General features: G+C 45.8%; 1 protein-coding gene across 2 annotated transcripts in view; it reads left to right on the plus strand.

Moving 5' to 3' along the window:
- Deptor (DEP domain containing MTOR interacting protein) overlaps nucleotides 1-6,000 on the plus strand; it is a 138,556-nt gene that overhangs the window by 20,062 nt on the left and 112,494 nt on the right. The gene's annotated exons all lie outside the window — the stretch shown is intronic.

A 6,000-nucleotide genomic window follows, 5' to 3' on the forward strand; every position in this document is an offset into this window, starting at 1 on the left:
TTCAGGACAGCTGTAACTGGGAAGCCAACAGGGATCACCAAGGAACAGACCCCCAAGGTTATGAAATCCATGCCTGAGCATCCTTGAGGATCCAGGACAGCCTGCTGCATCTCAGAACACCACTGTCATTTCTTTCCGGTGTGCAGCTTAAGGGCTTGTCGAGTTAGCCTTGCATCCTGGCATTTTGCTTGCAATAAAACCAATATGAAAAGAACTGGGGATGTGTACAGTAGTGGGATGATTGAGAAAAGCCTCTCAAAGGCCTGTTAGAATCTTAATGATTTCCCAGAGTCCCCGTCCAGCTTGCTGACTTTGCCTCTGCTAGCCTAATTAACAGACAGTGACTTTCTAGATCTCGCCAAATGTCACTTTAGGCCAAATGACAGCTGTCAGGAGAATGCGGCTGAGAGCCGATGAGATCTTTGCCTGGCTATCTTTAGAAGATACTGTCTTTGGCTTAATGAAGGCTGTTTTTGAAAAGTAGCCACAGGTGTTTAGAGGCATGCGAGGCATTCTTGGGGCTCTAAATAGGGCCTGGTAAGTTTCCAGGTTCTTTATATAATCACCAACAGGAATGAAAACCTACTCGTCCACAGTCAATTACTAGGGAATTATAGAGAAAAGGGAGTGTGTGGAATACTTAGAAAATAATGGAGAACTCGTGAAAGACATAAATGCATACAGCACACACATAGACAACCATTGGTATAACCAAGGCAAGCAGGCAGAAGTTCTTTGTGTGTTTTGTTTTGTTCTGAGACAGGATCTTATGTAGCCTAGGTTGACTTTGAACTCTGGATGTAGCAGGGGATAATCCTGAACTCCTGATCGTCCTGCCTCTGCCTCCTAAGAAATGGGAGTGCAGGTGGGAACCACCATGCCTGGCTTTGGAAATATTTTTACAAGGGCCAGTGTAACCAGTCCCCGTGGCACAGGCCTGAAATCTCAGCTACTTGGGAGGCTGAGGCAGGAGGAACACAAGGCCAGGGCCTGCCGAGGCAATGAAGTGACTTCAAAGCAAGTCTAGCTGACTTAGGGAGATTCTGTCTCGAAAGAGAAAGAACAAAATGGAGCTATAGTGGAGTACTTGAATCCGTGGACCAGGCCTTATGTTCAGCCTCCAGCACTGACAACAAAGCCAGTGAATGCATAGTTTTTAAAGTGAGTCAAGGACGGGCTTAGTGATACACACGTGTAACCCCATCATTTGGGAAGTGGATGTAGGAGGATCAGGAATTCAAGGTCTTCCTCAGCTACATAATGAGTTTGAAACCAGCCTGAGCTACATGAGATCCTATCACCAATAACAAACAAACACCAAGAAAGATTGAGTCTTGGTGAAGTCTTAAGTTCTCCATGGTCTGTGTCCTTTGCTCTTTGCAAAGCGTTAATGACTAATTCAATCACTTGACAACCCTTCCTCTCCATACACGGGGGTTTATCATGTCTGGGCTAAGTTCACCCAAATGTCTTTTAGACTAGGGGTTCTCAACATTCTGACCCCTTAATGCAGCTCCTCCTGTTGTAGTGACTCCCAACCATAAAATCCTTTTTGTTTCTGCTTCATAACTGTAATTTGGCTACTGTTGAGAATCATGACATAAATATCTGATATGGAGGATGTCTGATATACAACACTCTCCAAAGGGGTCACGAACCATGGCTGTAGATGCTTCTCAACATCTTTTCCAATCACTTTTCAACTTGTTTTGATCCCTTTTTGTGTGTTTGTGTCCCACCACTGTAGCTCGGACTAATATTCTCATCTCTGTGTGTTCTATGCCAGCTTTCCATGTCACCTTTTTAGACACTTAGTATGTAAATAGGGTTGTTTGCCTCTAAGGGTGCCTACCTTGCCTAACAACCGTTGGTGTAACCAAAGCAACCAATGTCCTTCTACCAATTTTTCTCAGATCTCCGGTCTGACTCTGGGCTGTGTGTTGCTTGCCCATAGGCCTTCTCTGCCAGCAGGGGTGCCTGATGTCTACACCACACAGGATCTTGACAGCAGGTAGAACCCAAGGAAAGCTGAGACCCTGCTGCAGGCACTCTGAGGAACAGAGGGGCTGCACTGAAGGAAGGATCACATGACCCTTCTCTGGGGTGTGGGGAGGGGACCAAGCTGACACTAAGGTGTTTGTCATCACAGAAAAATGGCACATGGGACCCCTCAAGGGGCTGCCTGTTTTCACCTGGGTGCATTATCAACCACAAAAAGGCTGGGCCTAGAGACTCGGCCTTGGCATAACTGTATTATATGGTTGGTTTCTTTCTGGGTTCAAAGGAACATGGCAGCCTGGACCTTCTTACCTTTAACCCTGCACTAGACGCTGAGACAAGGTGATAGAAGAATGAAATAGTGTTTCCCCCTTACTCCCTCTTTCTCCCACTTTCTTTCCTCACCTCCTCCCCTTCTTCTTCCCCTTTCTCCCCTTCCTCCTTTTCCTCTTCTATATTCCTATGTTTTTTGGGAAAGAAAAGACCTTATATAACCCAGGCAACCTTAAACTTGATTTGTAAACCCCGTGTAGCAGAGCTTAACCTTGAACCCATTCCTAATCCTCTGCTTCTACTTTCCAGTGCCATCCAATCATAGACAAGAGCCAGTATGGCTAGAGAGGTGGCTCTGTACTCACAGGTTTGGTAATAAGTTGATAAAAAGGAGAATTCATGCAAAGAAGAGCAAATATAGAGAGGTACATGGTCAAACATAAGCATTAGAGGAAGTAAGTCTGACATACGGGTCTCATCTGGTTGGTAAGCTACCAGGGAAGGAAGGAGAGGTAAGCTTGAGTGTGGCGAATTGATGGAGAACATTATCCTCCAAAAGGATGGAGATGAGCAGAAATGAGGGCAGCACATTCAGCTAAAAATAGACACTAGAAAGGGAAAATAATACCGGCTAGATTCGGTTTAACCTAGTCTAGAGAGACCTTGTGTGTACATCCTGTACACATTTTATTTGAAAGAAACACCCATTTCAGTTACAATGGCTGTCTTAGGGTTTCTACTGCTGTGAAGAGAAGCCATGACCACAACAACTCCTATAAAGGAAAACAGTTAAGTGGGCCTGGCTTACAGTTTAGAGGTCTCATCCATTATTTTCTTGGGAAGTATGGTGGTGGCATGCAGGCAGGCATGATGCTCAAGAGGTAGCCGAGAGTTCTACATCTGTATCACCAGGTAGTTGAGAATGGCACTGGGCCTGGTTTGAGCGTCTGAGACCTCCCAGCCCACTCCAAGTGATACACTTCCTTCCACAAGGCCACTCCTCCTCTAACAAGGCCACACCTTCTAATAGTAGTAGCACTGCCTATGGATCTTTGGGGGCCATTTTCATTCAAACCCCCACAGTGACTAGAGAAACTAGTCTCTCTAGTTGGCCTCTCTGCCAGGTATGGGTGTCAGATGCATATACACTGATGAAATTATTTTACTGCCCCGTAACCCAAAGCAACCATAGCTGCAAATGTTCCGGATATCACTTTCGAGGGTTTATGAAGTACTGTTTTTAATCCCAGAGAAGCCTAGTTAGGTATTCACATGGTATAGGTGTGTGACACTCAAGTGGCAGCCTCAGTGTCTGTCCTGTGACTGAAAATAGATAGATTGTGACTCTAGACGGTGGTTTGCAGCCTGCCGATTAGCACAAGCTTCCCTTTAAATTCTGTTCATCTGTGTTTGGAAGCCAAAGGAAATGTTTGTTGCTGCATGGTTCCCAGCCTTGTGGTTTGTGGTTGATCTTTTCAGTACAACATGTGCCCTAAATGGTCTGTTTTATTTTGATCGTGTGAGGGAAGACTTTTCCCTGGAGATTCAATGGGGAGTTCACAAAAACAGAGGTTGGAGAGTAGAAAGATCTGTGAAAGAAATCCAGTTAGCTTCCTTATTTTCTAGGTCAGGAAACTTGGGTCCTGACTGGGGCGAGGCCTCCCCGCCCCCAGTCTCTAGGCAGGAAGTGCCCACTACAGTTAGGTGCCCCAGTCCCTCCCAGAAATGACTGTACTTGGCTCCAGTTGTTCCAGGCACACTTCTCTGCAGCTTTTTTTTTTTTTTTTTTTTAACTTACTCACTTTACATCCCCCTCACTGCCGGCCTCCTGGTCACCCTGAAGCAGTATTTTCCCAGTGTTCGTCCTTTCCCTCCAGCAACACGTGTTCCCGCTTCTTCCTTTTAATTAACTAATTATCGAGTCATTGGTTTGTTTGCTCGTTTGAGAACATATGTCATTACCTATCCCAGGTTGGCCTCAGACTTGCCTTCCTCAACATCCCAAGCTGGGCTTCTAGGCATGAGCTCTCCGTGCTGCCTGCTAACCATTAGCAAGTCGGTGGAGAGATCCCTTTCAGGAAAGCAACAGTGTCGCTGAAATGCACACTAAGCCAGACCCTGTATTCAAGTTTACGAGTCAGCTTTCTGTGGTTTTTGCAAAGGTGTGAGCCTTAGACCCAGTGTTCCCTGCTGGTCTGTGGAAGGAGCCAAAGAACCTGGGAATATAAAGCAGGGTGTGGCGGCCGTGTCTTTCACCACACCCTGCCAGCCGAGATCTGCCTGCTCAGCCTCCCTTGTGGCCCGTGTTTCTCGGATTCCTTATCTTTTCTCATCTGTTTGACTTCAACCAGGTAGTTACAAACTATAGCTAAATCAGCAGCAGCAGCAGCACCAGGAGGTGTTTGTTAGAAATGTAAATACTGGAGCCAACCTGACCAATTTCGTTCGAGGAGTAGGCTAGGGGCCATGCTCCCTGTTTAAACAAGCTCTCTTGGTGGTTCTCAGGTATACAATCTCTGACGATCGACTTCCTTCTCTGAGCGTAATAATCTCAGCCTGCAGGGCATCCGGCATATATTAATTACAAGAGACAATGTTTTAACTGTCTAATGATGTTTCACAATATGTCTTCATATTTTTCTCTCGGCGAAAATTGTCAAGAGTCTCTTTCTTCCTAGGAAAGAGCTTCCCGGAACGAATAAGACTCCGGCTGGTGGTTGGATAGCTCGAGTCTTTCTCAAGGATGAATGGAGTCTGGTGTTATCAGAAATGACGTGCAGGGCTCTCTGCAGTCCAGACCAGCTTAGTCACCGGGGGCTTGCTCTGGGTAGAGTATTAGGGTAGCAGCTGCTGTTCCTATCATGTCGCTGGGTAGCACACTGAACCATTGTGTTAACAGACAGGAAGGCAAGGTTTATATCTCAACCAGGATAACAGGGCAAATAACAAATTCACTCAGTCTCCCTTTTCCCATCACTAAAAATTAACATGGGTGAAAGCTTGAACCAGATGGGCTGATGGTTCTCTCAGTGAAAGTAACTCATTGACTTTAGTTAATTGTTTGGGTGGTACCACAGAAGTGGAGAGATTGGTTAGAGTGGCCAAGGGGTGTCTAATAGGATTCTCTGGATTCAGCCTGGCATTCTCTCGTTCATTCTAATCCTTTAACAAGAGAATGGCCAGGTCCCTTCAGGTTGCTAGCCCACCACAATCATTCTATGATTCAGGACTACATTGACTTTAAGAAGTCACAGAAATAGGTAGCTAATGGGAGGTTGATGATGCTTCTGGTAAAATATGATATGAAATACATATGAAATGACTAATGAGAGCCAACATCGGGTACCCTGCCCTTCAGCAGAGTCTCCCATTGAATCCTCACAACAACCCAAGGAGATGTGTTGTGTAAGTCAAGGTGAAGAGAAGTCACATGCTTTGTCTCTAACTCCACAGTGAACAGTGGCTACAGCCTTGAGTACTAGCTCTCTGGCCGCATGGTTCTGCTATGAGTCAGTGGTGCATAGTGAATGGGGAGAGCAGGAAGCTCCTTTCTCATTTGTTGACTCAACTGAGACTCTCAGTCCTACCTAGAAGCTGTACTTTCTTTTCTTTCCCTTAATTGTTGCCATCTGAATAGCACTATTCATTCATCCCCTGCAGGATCTTGGGGCCAGAGGTGAAGGAAAGAACAATGTGTTCCGTGGTATGAGAAACCACCATTGTAAAGTG

This window comes from Rattus rattus, chromosome 1, assembly GCF_011064425.1.
Source record: "Rattus rattus isolate New Zealand chromosome 1, Rrattus_CSIRO_v1, whole genome shotgun sequence".
Taxonomy (NCBI): domain Eukaryota; kingdom Metazoa; phylum Chordata; class Mammalia; order Rodentia; family Muridae; genus Rattus; species Rattus rattus.